The following is a 20,604-nucleotide window of genomic DNA, read 5'->3' as shown; positions in this document are numbered from 1 at the left end:
TATAATATATATGTAGATCTATTATATATATATAATATATATACATATTATATATGTAACGTCATTCTAAGTGTATTTTAATACTAATATATATACTAATATTAATATTAAAATACATTACGTATGACGTTACATATATATAATATGTATATATATTATATATATAATATATATACATATATTATATATATATAAATACTTGTATTTTATTTTAACATGTGTATTTAATTTTTTTTTTACACTACCTACCAGCAGGGGGACTCTCTAATATTTTAGACAGTCCCCCTGCTGGCAGATCCATAGCCAGCTATAGGGGGCCATGTGATCGCTCTTTGAGAGCGATCACATGGCCCCCGGGGGCCTCATTTGCCGGAGGGGGGCTGCCTGGGCTCTCAGGCAGACCCCCAGAAGAGGATCGCGGCGGAGGTAAGTATAGCTTACCTCCTGGGGGCTTCAGCCGTTACGGCGTTCTATGCCGCCGCAACGGCTTTAAAGCCCTTTAAAGCCGCGACGGCATAGAACGCCGTAACGGCGTTAAGGGGTTAACAACGTTAAATCTGTTTAGTTTAGAAAAAGGGCATCTCAGAAGGGATATAATAGCATTATTCAAATATATTTGGGGCCACTACAAACCATTGTCTCAAAATCTATTCATAAGCAGGGCTGTACATAGGACACAAGTTCAGAATTTTGACTGCAATAAAGGAGAAAAGGAAAAGGAAAGGGTTCTTTACAGTAAGAATAATAAGAATGCAGAATTATCTGCCTAAAGAGGTGGTTTTATCAAAGTCTGTACAGATGTTTAAAACAGCAAAAACATGAAATTCAGGGATATCATTTTTAATACGTGGGTTAACAGCTTCTTGATCCAAGGAGAGATCTGACTGCATTCTGGGGTTGAGAAGGAATTTTATCCTAGTTTGTTTCTAAATTGTGAAGTGCTTCAAACTAGGTATTTTGCCTTCTCTTGGATCAACAGCAATAACACATTTAAAAAAGACTGAACCTTCGATTTGGCTCCACTGATTTAAACAAGCCAGGAAGTAACAGGACCATTTGTATGCTTGATAGCCGGAGGTATACATTTTAAAAGTACCAGTTTCTATTTTTGTAAATTGAATAAGACACACTCTTGAAAAATAAAGCATTTCAGAAAGCTAAAGTGCTTCAGGAGTGTGTAGTGTCCCTGTAATACCTATAGTTCTTACTAAATTCTACAGTGCAAAATGAGAGAGAGAGATATTTAGTTCACTGTAACTATTATTAGTTTATCATTCTGATAGTATTAGCAATATGGCAATTAATACTGGCCTCAATTTGATATTTTTGGATAAACCTTGGAAATGATTTAAAAGTTTTTAATAAACCTTTAAAATGTTTAGTTTTTTTAAATATGTTGATATTTTAAAAATGTCATGCTTTTGATACATTTTATATATGATATATTTTCAAAATGTTAATATCATTAAAAAAATAATTTTAAAGTTTATCCAAAAATATTAAATCAAGGCCACTGTTGGGTTTATTTACATTCTGTTGCTTCCTGCCTTCTGTCCTTCAAGAAAAGAAAACAAACCATTTTATACAGAAAGAGCTATCAGTGGTGTAAATGGTATTGCTAATTTTTTAGATGCTTTCATATGCAATAGTTAGCTTTAAAACCTAATTAAAGTCATATACTCTACATTTGCATATGCTATTGTTCAGCAGGCTAAGCAAATCAATATTCTTTTGAATTCTGTACTTTGTTCTGAGTCATAAATAGAACAATACTCGCTCTAAGGAACTGGAATACAAAAGCATACAAAGGAAAATTGATTCATTCAACTGACTGGAAAACAGATTAGGTCAATTAAATATATAGGGAAATACAAATTATATATTATACCAATAGGAAGATAATGTTTCTAAATCGCATATTGCTCTTTGAGTGATGTCATCACACAGTCTATTAAAAACTGATTACGTGACTACACGTAATCTTAGGGCAAATATTATTTATTTGACGGTGACCGCAAGGGGGGTTATCTTTCACATACCTCATAGTTACAAAATAACTTTTATAGAGGTAGAGTTCCTTAATAGGCATGGTAGGACCATCACTGGCTTTTTCAAGACCAGGGGCACCAAATGGAGGTTTTGCCGTATTCTTCTTTTCTGCAGATTGAATGATCGGAGAGGTAGTCATTGTAGCTGCCATAGGTTCAGGACATTCGTTCATGACTTCATCCTCTGAACACATGCCATCTGAGGGTGGAGCATTGTAGTCCATCTCTACAGATCCCTCATCCGAATCATGGGATTTTAGTAAATCATCTGAGGGTGGACTGGCAGGTATGTCGGCTTTGCTTAGATCAGAAGTGCTGTAGTTAAAATCTTTGCATATAGGAGAGCTTGTTTCTGAGGTCTGTAGATTAGGTTCAGAGATTACAGTAGGTTTAGGAGTTCTTCTTGGACAGAAAGTAATATGGTGTCCTGTATCACCACAATAATAACATAAGCCATTATTTTGATTCTTTCTCATCTCAATTTTTGTAAGTGGTTCTCTTTTCTTACTTTTCATGGAAGGAGAGAATGACTTTGTTTTTTTATCAGGGTTTTTCTTTTCAGGAGAAGTGCTGGAACCGGATTGTATTACACATGTTACTGTTTTGCATAGTTCCAATAAACAATCTGATCTTCAGAACTTCAGTCAACCCTGGAGCTTTAAGGCCTTGACATTCTATCATGATCTTGTGCAGGTCAGATAAGAGACTTATGCCGGGGTTGACTTGAGGTTATTTATTTTGAATCTTTGGCATGTTTAAACAAGGAAACAATAAGAGTAACAGGATCAAAAGGGAAATGAACAATAAGGACAAAGGGAGAATGCAGAACCTATAAATGAGATTACAGGTATTAAAATTAGAGGAAAACCTATAAGAGAAATTATAGGCTAGGAGGAAGAAGGAGAACTTATAAACAGGATTATAGGCTGAAAGAAGAAGAAAAACCTATAAATGGGATTACAGGTAAGTAAGAGAGTAGTTATAGAAATGAACGTTTAGGCAATATGCCTCAAAGCAGGTTTACATGAAACCTATAAGCAAAATTATAGGTAGCAGGCAAAGATAATATAACAGGATAGAAATGAACAGCATATAATAAAGGCTTAAAGAATTCAGGTTAGTTCTAAGTTTAGATGATTAGTCTCTTTTGTTTGGACGTTGTACAGTAGTTATCAGATAGGTGGAACAGAGTTATCCAGGAAAGTTGCAATCAGTAGGAAAGTTTGTAAAGTCCAGGCAGGTTAGGTCCAAAGAAATAAGGAATAACTCAGAAGCAAAGTACAGTCTGCAATAAAGCAGGTTATTTGGATGAATCAGGATGGATCAACGATAATCAGATTCAAGCAGGTTCTTAGGTATCAGAATGAGCCAGGAACAGATGTCTTGTCTGTATTAGATCATAAACAGCTATCATTGTCAAGGCCCTTGGGTTAGTAGGGTGTGACCTCTTATAGAAAAATTCAGATGATAATATTAGGCAGGTGTGAGAGACTGAGCTTAGACTAGTGGTTAGGGAGGCTACTAGTGGTGGAAAACAGGTATTGGAGAAAATAAAACAGCAGAAAATAAATATGTTTGGTTGTCAGGATAGGATCCTGACACAGGCAGTAAAAGAATCATATAAATTATGTTATAGTACAGTCTCCTGTAGATGGTATGGAACAATAACATTTTTGTTTAAAACTTGGTTGGTTCACACAATGCAATGATAGGCTGTGAGAGTTGGGGGTGTCTATAGCATGCTATAGTCTTTCCATGCATGGCATAACCATGCAATGGGTACTTATACTTACTATATGCGTTATATAACATTGTACATTTTGGAACGTACTGCAACAAAATCAACTGCATGAGTGCACTCCTTAAGATGATGCTATCAATTCACACTTGAGTCAGTAGGGACAATTCAGTAGCATCACTCCATCCAATATATGTAGTGACCTTGTGTTTTTGTTTATCTGTCTTTTACTTCTTTTTTTTCCAAAATGTTTTTGTGATATTTTTTTTATCAGCTATTTGTAATGGCAAATATTATACATTAAAGAGCTAGTGAATATAAACATTTTATATTTATATAATTTAATAACATTTATAATGGTATGGATTTCAGAAAACTGTCTTTGGTTTTATTGTTTGATTCATCTGGTGTATAATTTAGTCAGAGCAACTGGGACATTTCTTTACAGTTACAGTCAGTTAGCCATGCTCTACTTTTAAACAGCTAAAAACTGCATCAACATGCTATATTTCAGAAAACAAAGAAAGATTCTGGACAAAAGAAGTCATTTAACACCCCCCCCCCCCTTGTCAAATTATTAAATAACTAATTCATTAGATGTGGAGCCAAAAGGAAGACTGGCCATTTGTGCATTTAGCCACACTGTAGCTATGATAATTGGGGCCAGCTGTTGTACAGCTTAGCTTTTGGACATGATCCAAGATAATAGAAAAGTGACACCACTCAAATGAGTCAGACTGCAGGCAGTAGAGTTATATGCAGTTTCTTTTGGGCCATGAGTCAAGAGGTAATATTTGTCTGACATCAATAAACCAGCTGGATACGGATATGCTTAAAGATGGATGTTGAAATTAACTCAATGCATTTAACTACTGACATAATTTGTTCCACTATATAATTCAATACTTTTTGTGCAAAACAAATAATTGATATTTTTGATGCAGTAGCATGTCCTGTTGTGTTGAATATTGTGGTGAGCAGAAGAAAAGAATGGTGTGCATTTTTGCTGTTTTTCTTTCACTCAAGAAATGAGGGAGCTGTGCAAAGAGTGTTGTACAATAAATAAAATATACAAATATATCAGCTTTTTTATGGACATTGATTGGCAAATCTATGTATTAAACATATCTGGCATGTCACTGATCCTTAAAGGGACACTACAGTTACCCAGACCACTTCATCTCAAGGAAGTGCAGTAGCCCTGTTCTTTTTACCCTGCAATGTAAAGTAACACCTGTTGTAGCTGTCATAGAGACAAAGAGAGGTTAAAGGAACACTATAGCCTTAGCACTTCAAACGAGTGTCCTCTTAACTAATTAAGTTATGGCCTCCATGGAGGAGAAAGGTGATTTTACTTACCTTTTCTCTTTGCAGCACCAATCTCCATGCCTTCATCCCAGGGGCGTATTAGCCGCGAGGCAAACAAGGCATTTGCCTTGGGCGGCATTTTCCAGGGGGCGGCAAAAAAGCCGCCCCCAAATGCCCAGGGCAAATGCCTTGTTAGCCTTGCGGCTAACTGACATGCCGTCTGGGTGGGCGGTCGGTCTGCTGGGCAGGGCGGGCGGGCGGGCGAGCGACCAGCGAGGGAGCTCTTCCTCTGAGCTGTCTGCTCAGCTCCCTCGCGCGCCGCACAGTGAGGCTGGGAGCCGGAATATGACGTCATATTCCGGCTCCGCCTCCCAGCCTCACTGTGCGGCGCGCGAGGGAGCTGAGCAGACAGCTCAGAGGAAGAACTCCCTCGCCGGCCGCCCGCCCGCCAGCGCCGCCCAGCAGCCACTGGACCACCAGGGAGAAATAGGACCCCCCCAGCATTCCCAAAGGTAAGGAGGCTGGGGGGGTAAATAAAAAAAAAAAAGTGTTAAATATGTGAGTGAGTGAGTATGTGTGTGTGTGTGTGAGAGAGAATGTCTGTTAGTGTGTGTGTGTGTGTGTGTCTGTCTGTCTGTCTGTTAGTGTGTGTGTGTCTGTCTGTTAGTGTGTGTGTGTCTGTCTGTTAGTGTGTGTGTGTCTGTCTGTTAGTGCGTGTGTGTCTGTCTGTTAGTGCGTGTGTGTCTGTCTGTTATTGTGTGTGTGTCTGTTAGTGTGTGTGTGTGTATGTCTGTTAGTGTGTGTGTGTGTGAATGTCTGTTAGTGTGTCTGTCTGTTAGTGTGTGTGTCTGTCTGTTAGTTTGTGTGTGTGTGTATGTCTGTTAGTGTGTGTCTGTTAGTGTGTGTGTATGTATGTCTGTTAGTGTGTGTGTATGTATGTCTGTTAGTGTGTGTCTGTTAGTGCATGTGTGTCTGTTAGTATGAGTGTGTGTGTATCTGCTAGTGAGTGTGTGTCTGTTAGAGAGTGTGTGTTTCTGTTAGCGAGTGTGTGTTTCTGTTAGCTAGTGTATGCGTATCTGTAAGTGAATGTGTGTGTGTGTATTTAGAAGGTGGGGCGGGGGAAGGGTGGGGGTGGTGCGGGCGGGGGGAAGGGTTGGATGGGGGTGGCGCGGGCGGGAGGGGGCGCCTGAGTTTTGTCCTGCCTAGGGCAGCACAAAACCAGGATACACCACTGCTTCATCCTGTCTGCTAGGCTAAGATCATCAAAACTGATCTCAGCCAATCCAGTGCTTTCCCATAGGAAAGCAGTGAGAGGCTAGTTAAAATGTGCTGCATAAAAATGCGCCAATCAGAATGTATCTATGAGACTATATTATTGAAATTACTGAGTTTTGCTTGGCTATTTCAGATGAAAAACCTATAGTGGCTGTCAGAGTGACTGGGTGTCTGGCTGCCTAAAGTGTTCCTTTAATGCTTTTCTTGCCCTCAGTCACTGACCAAACACTGCAGATACGCTAGATCAGTGCTAGTCAACCTGACCAACTGGATCCTTACCGCCGGTTTGGGCAATTTAAGCTTTCATGGTGGGCTTTATCCGCTACCCTCGGTTCAATTTTAGACAAAAATTAGAAAAAAAATATATATAGTCTTATACATGGAAAAATAGTATGGTGGTATTAAAAGGTTGACTACCCCTGATCTAGATCTTATTTTCATGTAGACAAAACTGTTGCAGAAAAATTATAGTTTGCAAGTTGAAACAATATGAAGATAATGATACTTTTAGCATCGTTCACATATAGTACTTTTGTATTTTAGCTAAATTGCCAGCTGATAATATAGATTTTATTGCACACATCACTTTTACTAATTTCATTGATGCTGGAATAATCAAAAGCTGAGTTGTTCCTGACAGTAATCTAACTACAATCGTTAATGGGAAGGATTTATCATCTCAACTAGGTCTGTGGCTTGACTTTTTTTACTGGATGGTACTGGGTTTATGGATGGCGGGCGTGCTATGCCATCCTTGGCGATACGGCTCTAAATCCCAGGGGGCGGCATAGCACGTCCCCACCATCCAATGTGCTTACCCGGTCGCCGGCGATCCCCAGCCCAGGGAGTCCACCTGCTTCTATTCCGTCCCCCCGGGCCATGTGATCACGAGGTCCTTGTGAGGACCTCGCGATCACATGGATGGAATAGCCGTCCACAGCAATGCCAGCAGGGGGAGTGCCTGTTAGATATATATATATATATATATATAAATATATATACAATAAGTAAATATGAAAATACGTAAAAATAAAATATTATATATATATATATATATACAAAGATATTGTATTTTTTCTATATATATATATATATATACACACACACACACACACACACACACAAAATTCTACGTATATATTTATGTAATAATTTTACATAATTAGGTCATTTTATTAATTACAATTTGTGGGACCTGCCTGACAACCCAGGCCAAAAGTGCAGGGAATTTAATTTGCTAGCACTATATTTAACCCTGTAACTTTCCAAGACACCATTAAACCTGTACATGGTTCCGTTTTTACTCGGAAGACTTCGCTGACACAAATATTTGTGTTTCAAAACAGTAAAATGTATTACATCGATGATATTGTCAGTGAAAGTGCCATTTTTTTTTACATACTATATAATTGTCGTGATATATTTTACTGTTTTGAAACACTAATATTTGTGTTCAGCGAAGTCTCCCGAGTATAAGAGTACCCCTCATGTACAGGTTTTATGGTGTTTTCAAATACCGTACGGTCTCAAAGGCAACGTAACCAATCTGGCGAATTTCAATGTGAAAAAAACTGAAAAATGTAACATGCTATATTTGACCCTGTAACTTCTCAAACCCCCATAAGACCTGTACATAGGGGGTGCTGTTTTACACGTGAGACATCTCTGAATACAAATATGTGTAACAGTCACCTGGGGACTTATGGAACAGTTTACCAGGAGTTGGAATCCAGTTGCAGGAGATGGCAAAAGGAGGAGACAAAATCCAAAAAACACAGTACAGATAAAGAGGTAATCCAAAGGCAGGGTCAGACGAGAAGTAGAAGTCAGGGCTGGCAGTGGAGTAACGTAGTCGGTAAAGCAGGCAGAGGTCAGAGTCCAGGAAATCAGTCAGTAGTGTAGGAAAGATCCGGCAGGAAACACCAAACAGGCAAAGTGACCAGATACTAGGTTTCAGGCAGGGCTGGCTTTTACAGGCTACTAATTAGATGCAGCTGACCCTAATTGGAAAAGAGCTGCAGGTGGGTCAGCACTGCTTAATCCAGGCAAGAGGGTCAGGAAGCAGAAAAATGCAAACAGAAACTGAAGCCCCCTGGTGGGTGTCATGGCAGAGAACCTGACGGGGATGCTGGAGCAGTGAGTTCAACTGCTCAGATTGTTATTCTTTGAGAAGGCAGTGGAGGCAAGGTTCCATTAGAGGCAATTACACAGTCTGGGAACAGATCCTCTGTGTCAGAGCAGGAAACTTTAGGGGAGACAGCAGCTGTGGATTAGAAGGTAGCCACATCAGCCTCCGTTTGAGTCTCTGGAACAGGAGCAGGGTTAGCCAGGGTGCCATTGGTCTGGTTAGGTGGTCTTTGCGGTCCAGTAGCATGCAGAGTTGAACAAAAAAGAGGCCATGATGGACTTGTAGGATGCTGACTCAGAGACCCCACATGGCTATGTTTAGGGTGAGGAGGACGTATCGGGCAATAGCTGATGTAGTGGCCTCCCCTGCCACAATAGAAGCAAAGGATTTTGGCTCTCCTTCTGGCTTTTTCATTTACCGGGAGCATGGTATTCATTGTTCCAATTTGCATGGGTTCCTCTGTGTTCATAGTGGGGATAGGGGTACAGGTCTCACCAGCAGGTTTGGAACGTTGATGGGGCAAAAAGCTGGTTTCAAATTGCTCCTGCTTTATTTCTCTGAACCGGCGATCTAGCTGGGTGACCAGAAAGAACAGATCTTCCAATGAAGTGGGTACCCCAACTCTGGCTAGTTCATCTCTTAAAGCCTCAGACAGACCCAATCTGTATTGCTCTATTAGACCAGTCTCATTATAACTGGTGTCAGCAGCTAGCTCCCGGTAATCTGTAGTATAATCCTCCACTAATCTTCTCCCTTGCCGGAGGGAACGGAGGCCAGTGCGTGCACCAGAGAGTCTCAGGGTGTCATTGTATAATGTACGCATTGCTGCAGCAAAGGAGTCCCATGAGTCCAGTATTGGACTGTTTGAGTGCAGGAGTTGGTGTGCCCAGGTTTGGGGTTTACCCGACAGCAGGGCAATAGTAGTGCGAACCTTTACATAATCATTGGGGTATGTGCATGGTTTTAAAGTGAAAAGCAGTTCGCAGGCTGTGAAAAATGACTGCAGTTCAGTCCTTTTCCCAGTGAACTTGTCCGGTAATGCAATATCAGGTTCAGGAGCATGGTGTGTGTTCCCCTTTAACGCAGCAAAATCATGCTGCAATTCACTTATGGTTTGGGACAGGAGGGTCACTTGCTGTGTGAGGGTACTCAGGACATTCATCATCTCCGCAGGCTCCATGGTAAAGATCTGGTCATTATGTAACAGTCACCTGGGGACTTATGTAACAGTTTACCAGGAGTTGGAGTCCAGTTGCAGGAGATGGCACAGGAAGGAGGCAAAAACCAGAAGCGCAGTACAGATTAAGGGGAAATCCAAAGGCAGGGTCTGACGAGAAGCAGAAGTCAGGGCTGGCAGCGGAGTAACGTAGTCGGTAAAGCAGGCAGAGGTCAGAGTCCAGGAAATCAGTCAGTAGTGTAGCAGAGATCCGTCAGGAAACACCAAACAGGCAAAATGACCAGATACTAGGTTTCAGGCGGGGCTGGCTTTTACAGCCTACTAATTAGATGCAACTGACCCTAATTGGAAAAGGGCTGCAGGTGGGTCAGCACTGCTTAATCCAGGCAAGGGGGTCAGGAAGCAGAAAAATGCAAACAGAAACTGAAGCCCCCTGGTGGATGTTATGGCAGAGAACCTGACTGGAATGCTGGAGCAGTGAGTTCAAACACAGCCAGGCCTTAAAGGGGCAGTCACGCCTTCCTGTCGGCAGGGCTCGGCTGAGTCGTGACAATATGTGTATTTTGTTGCAGTACACGCAAACAGTATTATGACATTCACAGTTAAAATGTCATGTAGAACTAAAAATGTTTAAAAATTCTTATTTTCTCCCATTTTTTTATATTTTATTCATATTAAATTATGATTCATACCTAAATATTTGATGTTAAAAGAAAGCCATGTTTTCCCTGAATAAAATTATATATAATAAGTGTGGGTGCACATAATATGAAAGAGGTGAATTATGCATGAACAGACATATAGTGCAAATTCCAGGTTTTGTTTACGTTTTGGTTTGATCACAACGTGTACATTTGGCTCAGTCCTTAAGGGGTTAAGGGAAGGTGCTCTTTTGTCTGGCTTCCACCAGGCTACACCAATGTTTGATCTGAGACTGTTTCTTGGCACATTTTTGAGTATGCAAGAAGATAAGATGGGGGATCTTCATACCCTGTAACAGGGTATGAAAATTAATGATTTGGGGATAAAACCTAAAACCTTGAATACATCTCTCTCTTCTTACCATGCCAAATTATTATGTTTATCTGTGGAGCAATTAATTACATTCATGATTGTCAGTTTGTTATAATTATTGCTAGTTATAAGTTACATAATTACTGAATTATACAAATTAAAAAGACTTTATAATCAGAGGTGTTAAACTCATTTGTTCTGGAGGGCCGATTTATCTACTGAACTGAGGGCCGAATGCTTACAATTTATATATACACAAATAAGAAAAAAAGTGAGCACAAAGTACAACTTCATATAACTTCTTACATGTAATGTGTTACTTTCTTACAACAATAAAAAAAATGATGTATGTGTATGAAGTGTTTGCATTTGTAAACAGTTACGTGTTTATTATGCAGGGTTATGTATTATGCAGGCATGTAGTGTAAGAATGCAGAGCAGAATTTGTGTGCAGTGTTATTGCTTCAATGCAGAGGCATATTTGTGTGCAGTGTTATAGTTTGAATACAGTGATGTGTGCAGTGCCACACATAGATACACACTGAAACACACTGACACCCACACACACTGACATAGAAATGCAAACACATTCAGATGCACACAGATACACATACTGTCACATACACTGACACACTAACAATTAGCATAATTTTAGCCACCCTCCTGTTTTCTTTCATTTTGGGTACAGGAGGGTAACATACATGTGGTCCAGTTGGAGATGGCTGGCCAAGGCTGATTGGAGTTTGAGGTTCCAGGCTTACTATCACCCTCATGTGGGAAATCAAAGGTCAAGGCCAGATCCAGTGTGCTATTAATTAGCCCAACCAGGTCCCTAATTTAAGTGTCATCTCGTGAGTCAAATGCGTGGGCCTGACAGGGCCCATGATCTCAGAGCGCTTCTAAATGTTAAATTGGTGGGCTTTGTGGGCTGTATGTGGCACGTGGGTTGTTTTAGAACACATGACTGCAGTCTCAATGCTTAGCTTTGTAATATTTAAGAATTAATTAACCTTATTTATAGAGCCCTTGCCACACCTGTACTGTTGTAAATTACACATCTTCCCTACACATATCTGAAAGAGAGTCTGAATTTGGTAAACATTGTTTTTGCACAGTGTGTTTAATTTCGAATCTCTTATATCTTGCTCTGCTAATAGCCTGTTTGAACTTGTTACAGGCTCCAGTGTGCTATTAAAGTTCAATTAACATACCAGGAGATAAGAATCTCTAAAGTAAATACACCATGCTGTAAGAAACTTAAAACATTTCCATAGAGGATGCATGAACGGCAGGCAGAGAGGTGCAGCTACGGGTGTGTGAGCAGAAACAAAAAGTGAAATAACTTCTAAATGGCAGCCACTTGAGCAATGAGACTGCAGGGACATGATCTATACACCAAGATAGCTTCATTAAACTAAAGTTGTTATGGTGCTCACAGTATCCATTCAAAGTCATTAAATTCAACCTTACGTACCACTCTAATTCCATGAGTTTCATGAGTTACTGAAGACTCATAGTCTGTATATGTAAGTTTTGGTTATATTGCTTAGTAGTTCAGTAGTTTAAAATTCAGAACTATGTTTATAATTATTCTATGCACTACCATTTTGAAATTAAAATGCAAATAAACATTCACATCCAAAAATTATTGACAACTTAATTTGAAAAATTATTAAAGTACCATATTCAAATGATGATGATGATGATAACTGCAATGCTTCTTCACAAAATAGAAAAGTACCAATTAATCTGTAAGATATACACTGTTCTGGAAATATTTTAATAGCGTCATGTTGGAGAAAAAAAAAGATTATGTTAATGCTTTGAGTTGTGCAGTATTTCTGGGAAATGTCACACAGAAAAAAAATGTCTTATTAATGCACAGTTATTTAATTACATTAATACATCCTGTATTTATACTATATGTCTAGCAATTCTCTCCTCAAATTTAGATTTTGAAAACATGTATTTTAAATTTGTCATTTTATTTTTTCCTTGCTTTTGAAATAATGTAATCATATATAGCGTGAGTGATGTGTTTAAACGCATATAATAAATGCTTTGAAATTATGGAAACTTTTATATGAATATACAAATGTTCATAAAAGCCGGCGGCAATGCATACAGTAAATCCACATGCACCAAATACATTTTTACGATTACAGAAATAAGCTATTGAAAAAATTAGCATTTTTCTTTTCTTACTTGATAAAGAATTTTCAAAAATAGAAATGGAAGTTGCTGGAAGTCAGTTTGCTGGCTTTCTGTGTCAAATCAAAACTGAAAAGGTAAATCTATTCCCAAATGTATGACTTCAAAGATGACTTGTCACACTTATTATTCACACGCAATGCACTTATATTATTCCCAATATGTGACTTGATCCAATATGTCGCCAATTTAATTTTGTTCCATAACACCTCAAAAACGTGAAAGGCTGGTTGAACTTACAAATTAAAATTACCTATAACCTGTTTAAAATTTTTTTTTTTATAATTTAACATACAAAAGAATATCTTTATTTTGCATTTTTATAAGTATTTGAACTGTTTTGAAGGTATTGTTAGTAATTATATATACATATATATTTTACAGAGGTTAGCCTTTTTTCATCATGTCGTATTTACGGAATTATCATTTACATACAGAATGGCAATATTTCTGTTCTGCTCAGCTTATAATGATGTAGGAACAAAGAGTTAATTTTAAAGAGAACATTTCAATATTATATTTTTTAAGCAATACAATAATAATAAAAAAATAATAATACAATGAGTTTAAATTATTTATCCAGAAACATGCTTTTAGCATTTGGTAATTTTCAAGCATATCTATATTTTTTTTATGTTATTGTTACCCAATTTATTAGTATTAATTTTATTTACCAATTAAAGAAACACTCCAGAGGCCTTCAACTTCAGCTCACAAACATGCTTTTGGAGTTATCCTTTAAGAGTTCCCTCTTTCTTACTTTAGAAAAGTAAATATTTTGCGAGAAATTACCACTTTTATAAACCCCCTATTGCACCCATCCAGCTGTTAATAAAGTAGATGGTACGTTTTTTATTTTTGTTTGTCACAATTAGGGCTGATCTATAATTTGATCCTACAAGTCCCTCAAACACATGCGGATCATTTGTACTCTAGGACAGTAGCAGAATTCAAATGAATCAGGGGTTGTACTCAGAAAAATGGCAGTAGCAGAATTCAAATATGTGTTAATAGTAGGCAATAGTAGGACAGTTGTGACTTGCAAAATTCCCCATATTTATCCTATACCATCCAAAAATTAATTATAATCCTAATGGTGGACATTTTAAAAATATATGAATAGCAATTTGAGTTATTTTTCTTTATTGGCACTAATTGTTTTTTGTGCATTCTGTTTCAGCAAAAAAAAATGTTTTTGTCCACATTTAGGCTGATCGGATGTTTGCCCGAATTCTGCATCTCTGCTTGATTCTGTATTCAGGGGTTCTGCCCCTTTTGCCAATATACAAGGAAATTTCCTTGTGGGATGTAGCACCTGGGGCTGGCCATGCAGCCCTAAATTTATTTAAAATATTTTTTCAGTCCAAGTGAATTAAGGAGGAAGGGGCTGGGTGCTAGTGCTACTACATTAATGCTGCCAGCGGCTGGAGGGAGCATTATAAGACTCCCCCTCACAATTCCCAGCAGCTTTTCTGAGCTCTGCCTCAGGCACTCACCCTGCACTGAAACTCTACCCCACACTTAAGCTCTGCCTGCAGTCTTAAGCAGCTGACAAAGAGGCCTGAAAATGTCTCCCACAGCCTTCAATGCCAGGTAGGATTAAAGTACTCAACAATCCATGACTGAGAGTGTGTGTGTATGTGCCTGCTAGTGAGTGAGTTTGTATGTGTTTGTCAGGGAGCTTGTCTGTAGTGAGCTTGTGTGTCTCAGTGAGCGTGTCTGTAGTAAGCATGTGTGTGTCAGTGAACTTGTCTGTAGTGAGTTTATATGTGTCAGTGAGCTCATCTATAGTGAGCAAATGTATATAACTGAGCTTGTCTGTAGTGGGCATGGTTGTGTGTGTCTGTGAGCTTGTCTGTAGTGAGCATGTTTGTGTCAGTGACTTTGTCTGTGGTGAGCTTGTGTGTGTCTGTGAGATTGTCTGCAATGAGCATGTGAGTGTCAGTGATCTTTGTTGGTAGTGATCTTGTTTATGTCAGTGAGCATTCCTGTAGTGAGCACGTGTATGTCAGTGAACGTATCTACAGGGAGCATGTGTGTGCCATTGAGCTTGTCTCTATTGAGCATGTCTGTGTCAGTGAGTTTTGTCTGTAGTGAACTTGTGTGTGTCAGTGAGCTTCTCAGTAGTGAGCATGTGTGTTTCAGTGAGCTTGTCTGTAGTAAGCTTGTGTCTGTCAGTTAGCTTGTCTGTAGTGAGCATGTGTGTGTCAGTGAGCATGTCTGTAGTAAGCATGTGTGTCTCAGTGAGCTTACCTGTAGTGAGCTTGTGTGTGTGTTTGTCAGTGAGCTTGTCTGTAATGAGCTTCTGTGTGTCAGTGAGTTTGTCTGTAGTGAGCATATGTGTGTCAGTGAGTTTGTCTGTAGGGACCATATGTGTGTGAAAGTGAGCTTGTCTGTAGTAAGCTTCTGTGTGTATTCCAATGATTTTTTTCTATAGTAAGCTTCTGTGTCTATACCAGTAAGTCTGTCTGTAGTAAGCTTGTGTGTGTCTTTGTGAGGGTCAGAGAATTTGTCTGTACTAAGTTTTGTGTCAGTGTGTGTCAATTTTGGTGTCATTGAGATTGTCTGTCAGTGAGCTTGTTTTGTGTATGGAATGGTATTCACCGTCACTTTGGGCTGAAGATGACACTTTATGTAGGTCCACAGGTAAATTGTATGTCTTAGTCACCCTGTGCCCATTATAGGTGCATGGTGTGTATAATGTATAGTTTATTTATTAATGTTTGTGTGCTCGCCCGTCCTACCGATGCTTGCAATCAACTAGGTGGATTTGGCTGTGGAGCCTGTACAACACAATCTGTTGGTTGCAAGGATCTTGAAACAGCTATATGCACTACCTGAATAGCAAGGATTGCTAATTTGAATATTCAGGTATATTTGAATATTATGATTTCTGCAGACAGGGGAGATAGACTGAGTTAGTTATCTTTTTCCCCACCCCGTTTTCTCATATGTTTTGATTATTTGTATTTTATTGAAATTGTCACTGCAAGTTAAATGTAATGTGTATATGGCCTAGTCCTATGTTTGGAACTATGCGTCCTGTGTTGATTTATTCTAGGTTCCCAGTGACATAGATTTCAGACCTTTTGGCTGGCTGTATGGTTTCTGTAGTCCTGAATGATTCAAAATGATGTATGCCTGAGTACATACAGGGAGCTATGTTTTTTTGTTTGTTTTAGGCAGGTGCTACTCACAGTGCAGGCAGAGTTGTGGATACCTGCTTGAAATCATAACTACAGCAGAGTAGGCAAAGGGGATGATACATGCCTGGAAGAAGAGAGTTGCAGCCTGGTAAGGTGGAAGAGTTCCTGAGAAACCCCAGTCAAACTTCATCAACATGGTCCCTGAAAGCAACTAGGAAGAGACTTGGCTGAGGTACTCGGTCAGAGTACAGGTGCTCCATCTCAGTGTGCATCAGTGAACTTATGTTTTTGTGTCAGTGAGCTTTTGTGTGCTAATGAGATTTTCTGTCTGTGAACCTGTGTATCAGTTATCTGTGCCTGTATGTGGGTATGATTAATAGACATGTGCAATTTAGTTCGGTCCGAATGGAAATTCGGACGAATTTCAGACATTCGGACATTCAGATGCTTCCGAATGTCAAAAGTGTTGAATTCCTGAATTTCTGAAGTGACGAATTTCCGAAGTGCCGAACCAAACCAAATTGCCGAATTTCCAAACTGTCGAAGTGCCAAATTTCGGAAGTGCCGAACCGAATGGAAGTACCGAATTTTGGAAGTGCCAAAGTGCATCTGACTTCTGAAAAGTGGCAAAACAGGTAGGATTGGGGTTGGGTTGGGTTAGGGATATGGATTGGGGTATGGTTAGGGATAGGGGTTGGGGTAGGGTTAGGGTAGGGTTAGGGTAGGGTTAGGGTAGGGATAGGAATGTGGTTAGGGGTAGGGTTGGGTTAGAAATAGGGTTAGGTTAGGGGTAGGGTTGGGCTGGGAGTAGGGTTAGAAGTAGGGTTAGGGGTAGGGTTTGGGTTAGGGTAGGATTAGGGTTAGGAGAAGGGTTAGGGTAAGGGTAGGGTTAGGGTTGAGTAAGGAGTAGGGTTATGGTTAAGGTTAGGGTAGGGTTAGGTTAGGAGTAGTGTTAGGGGTAGGGTTAGAGTTAGGAGTAGGGTTAGGGTTAGGGTTATGGTTAGGGTCAGATTACCTCTACCCCTAAGCTTAACCTACCCCTAACCCTGACCCAACCCTACTCCTAAACCTAACCCTACCCTAACCATAACCTTAACCCTACTCCTAACCATACCCTAACACTACTCCTAATGCTACCCTAACCCTAACCGTTCTCCTAACCCTAACCCTATTCTAACCCTACCCTTAACACTACTCCTAACCCTACCCTAACCCTACTCCTAACCCAACCCTTACCCAACCCTTAGCCTACTCCTAACCCTACTCCTAACCCTAACCCTACTCTTAACCCAACCCTAACCCTATTCCTATCCCAAACCTAACCCTATTCCTATCCCAATCCTAACCCTATTCATATCTGTAACCCTACTCCTAACCCAACCCTAACCCTACTCCTAACCCAAACCAAATCCTAACCCTACTCCTAATCCTATCCCAACCTTAACCCTAAACCTAAACCTAACCCTACTATTAAACCCTAACCCTACACCTATCCCAACCCTAGCCCTAACCCTATTCCTAACCCAACCTTAACCCTACTCCTAACCAAACTCTTACCCTACTCCTAACCTTAACCCTAACCCTACTCCTAACCCTACTCCTAACCCAACCCTAACCCTACTTCTAACCCAACCCAACCCTACTCCTAACCCAACCCTAACCCTACTCCTAACCAAACTCTTACCCTAACCCTACTCCTAACCCTACTCCTAACCCAACCCTAACCCTACTCCTAACCCAACCCTAACCCTACTCTTACCCGAAGTGCAAATTCCCAAAGTGCCGAATTCCCGAAATCTTGAATTGTGGAAGTGGTTAACCGAAGTGAAGTGCTGAATTGCTGAAGTCCCGAATTTCGGAAGTGCCGAACCGAACTGAATTGCCGAAGTGCTGAATTGCCGAAGTGACGAATTTTGTAATGCGAAATTATAAAAAGAAACATACACATAATAAATCTACTTCAGTGATAATGTTAAATATTACTTTATAACATTTACTACCCGAGATTCCCCAAACAGATAGACCTGCCTAGAAATGGGGGATACATGCCAGATTGCCTGCAAATCACAATCAGCAAGCCCACTGAAGGCAGTACATACAGGGAGTCAGGGGCGGACTGAGAACCCTCAGGGCCCCCGGGCAAAATAAATCAAGGGCCCCCTTACAGGCCCCACCCATACTCCGCAGCAAGCGCCACCCATGTCCCGCCTCCATGCACCGCCTCCAGCCACACCCTACACAATCTTTAGACACAAGGAACAAAAGTGCAATAATCCCTTCGAGGCCCCAGTAGAGACTACAATTGAGGGCTAATGGGCCATGGAGGGGGGTCTTTCTAGCAGAGGCTATCTCAGTGTCCTTTAGAGAGTGTGTTAGAAAGAATTTCCTCCAGGTCCCATTAGAGACATTAGGTCTCTCCAACACTCTGGTTCTTATTCACAATATAGCAACACAACATAGCTTGCTGATACCTAGGCCAAGTTAGCTCCTCTTACCTTAATTACTGTTGCTGGCTGGCAGTCTGTGGGCTTGCTGGAAGGCTGTGGGCTTACTGGCTGCGGCTGGCAGGCTGTGGGCTTGCTGGCAGGCTATGGGCTTGCTGGCTACTGCCGGCAGGCTGTGGGCTTGCTGGCTACTGCCGGCAGGCTGTGGGCTTGCTGGCTGTGGCTGGCAGGCTGTTGGCTTGCTGGCTGCGGCTGGCAGGCTGTTGGCTTGCTGGCTGTGGCTTGCTGGCTGCGGTTGGCAGGCTGTGGGCTTGCTGGCTGTAAGCCTAACTGGTGGCCTGTGGGCTGGCTGGCCGGCCTGTGGGCTGACTGGCTGGCTGGCCGGCCTGTGGGCTGGCTGGCTTGCTGGCTACTGGGGCACTTGTAGATTATTTAAAGAAATAATCCATGCACAATAACCACTACTGCTCTGTGTAGTCGTTATGGTGCCAGGAGGGCCGGACCTCCCTTTCAGAGTAAGTAGTCAAACCGTTTAAGAACAGTTTGACAACTTACCTGGGGTCTGCTGGGATATGAGGCTGTAGTAGGGTATAGGAGCAGTGGTACAATGTGTAAGGGGTGCAGTGTGTGTGAAAGGTTCAGTGTGTGTGAGGGGGTGTAGTGTGTGAATGTGTAGGGTGTGTGGGGCAATGTGTGTATGAGGGGGCTGTGTATGTGTGTGGCAATGTTAGTATGGGGGGCTGTGTGTGTATGGGTGGGCAGTGTATGTGTGTGTGTGGCAATGTGTGTAAATGTGTATGGTGTGTGTGGGTGTATGGTGGGCAGTGTGTGAATGTGTATGGTGTGTGGGGGCAGTGTGTTTATGGGGCTAGAGTTCACTCTCACCACTGCGACCACCAGGAATCCCTGGTGGTCACAGTGTTGAGAGTGAATTCTAGCCCGTAGCTCCAGGGCTAGAGTTTACTCTTGCAAGAGCCGTAACGTTGCCGTGGTAACCGCGGCAACGATCTGTGCTCGTGCAAGAAGGACCCAGAGGAGCTGCAGGCTGAGCTCCCGGGTCCTCTCTTCCTCCCTCCCCTGCCGGCTGCCCGCACGGTGCCTGCGGACAGGGGAGGGGGCAATTGCCCTCCTCTTACTCCCCCTCCCCCTCTTCTTACTCCCAACTCTTCTTACTCCTCCCTCTTCTTACTCCCCTCCCCCCTCTTCTTACCCCCTCCCTCTCTTCTTACCCCCCTTCTCTCTCTTCTTACCCTCTCCCTCTCTTCTCCTAGCCCCCCTCTCTCTTCCTACCCCCTCTCTTCTTAACCCCCTCCCTCTCTCTTCTTACCCCCCCTCCCTCTCTCTTCTTACCACCCTCCCTCTCTCTTCTTACCCCCCTCCCTCACTCTTCTTACCCCCCTGCCTCTTCTTACCCCCTCCCTCTCTCTTCTTACCCCCCTCCCTCTCTCTTCTTACCCCCTCCCTCTTCTTATACTCCTCCCTCTCTCTTCTTACCCCCCCCTCTCTCTTCTTACCCCCTCCCTCTCTCTTCTTACCCCCCTCCCTCTCTCTTCTTAACCCCCTCCCTCTCTCTTCTTAACCCCCTCCCTCTTCTTACCCCCCCTCCCTCTCTCTTCTTACCCCCCTCCCTCTCTCTTCTTACCCCTCTCTTCTTACCCCCTCCCTCTCTCTTCTTACCCCCTCCCTCTCTCTTCTTACCCCCCTCCCTCTCTCTTCTTACCCCCTGCCTCTTCTTACCCCCCTCCCTCTCCCTTCTTACCCCCTCCCTCTCTCTTCTTACCCCCTCCCTCTTCTTACCCCCCTCCCTCTCTCTTCTTACCCCCTCCCTCTTCTTACCCCCCTCCCTCTCTCTTCTTACTCCCCTCCCTCTCTCTTCTTACCACCCCTCCCTCTCTCTTCTTACCCCCCTCCCTCTTTCTTCTTACCCCCTCCCTCTTTCTTCTTACCCACCCCCTCCCTCTCTCTTCTTACCCCCCTCCCTCTCTCTTCTTAACCCCCTCCCTCTCTCTTCTTAACCCCCTCCCTCTTCTTACCCCCTCCCTCTCTCTTCTTACCCCCTCCCTCTCTCTTCTTACCCCCTCTCTTCTTACCCCACCTCCCTCTCTCTTCTTACCC

The sequence above is a fragment of the Pelobates fuscus genome, chromosome 6 (assembly GCF_036172605.1).
Source record: "Pelobates fuscus isolate aPelFus1 chromosome 6, aPelFus1.pri, whole genome shotgun sequence".
NCBI classification, from domain to species: domain Eukaryota; kingdom Metazoa; phylum Chordata; class Amphibia; order Anura; family Pelobatidae; genus Pelobates; species Pelobates fuscus.
The sequence above is the reverse complement of the archived record's forward strand: the minus strand, read 5'-3'. Positions refer to the sequence as shown.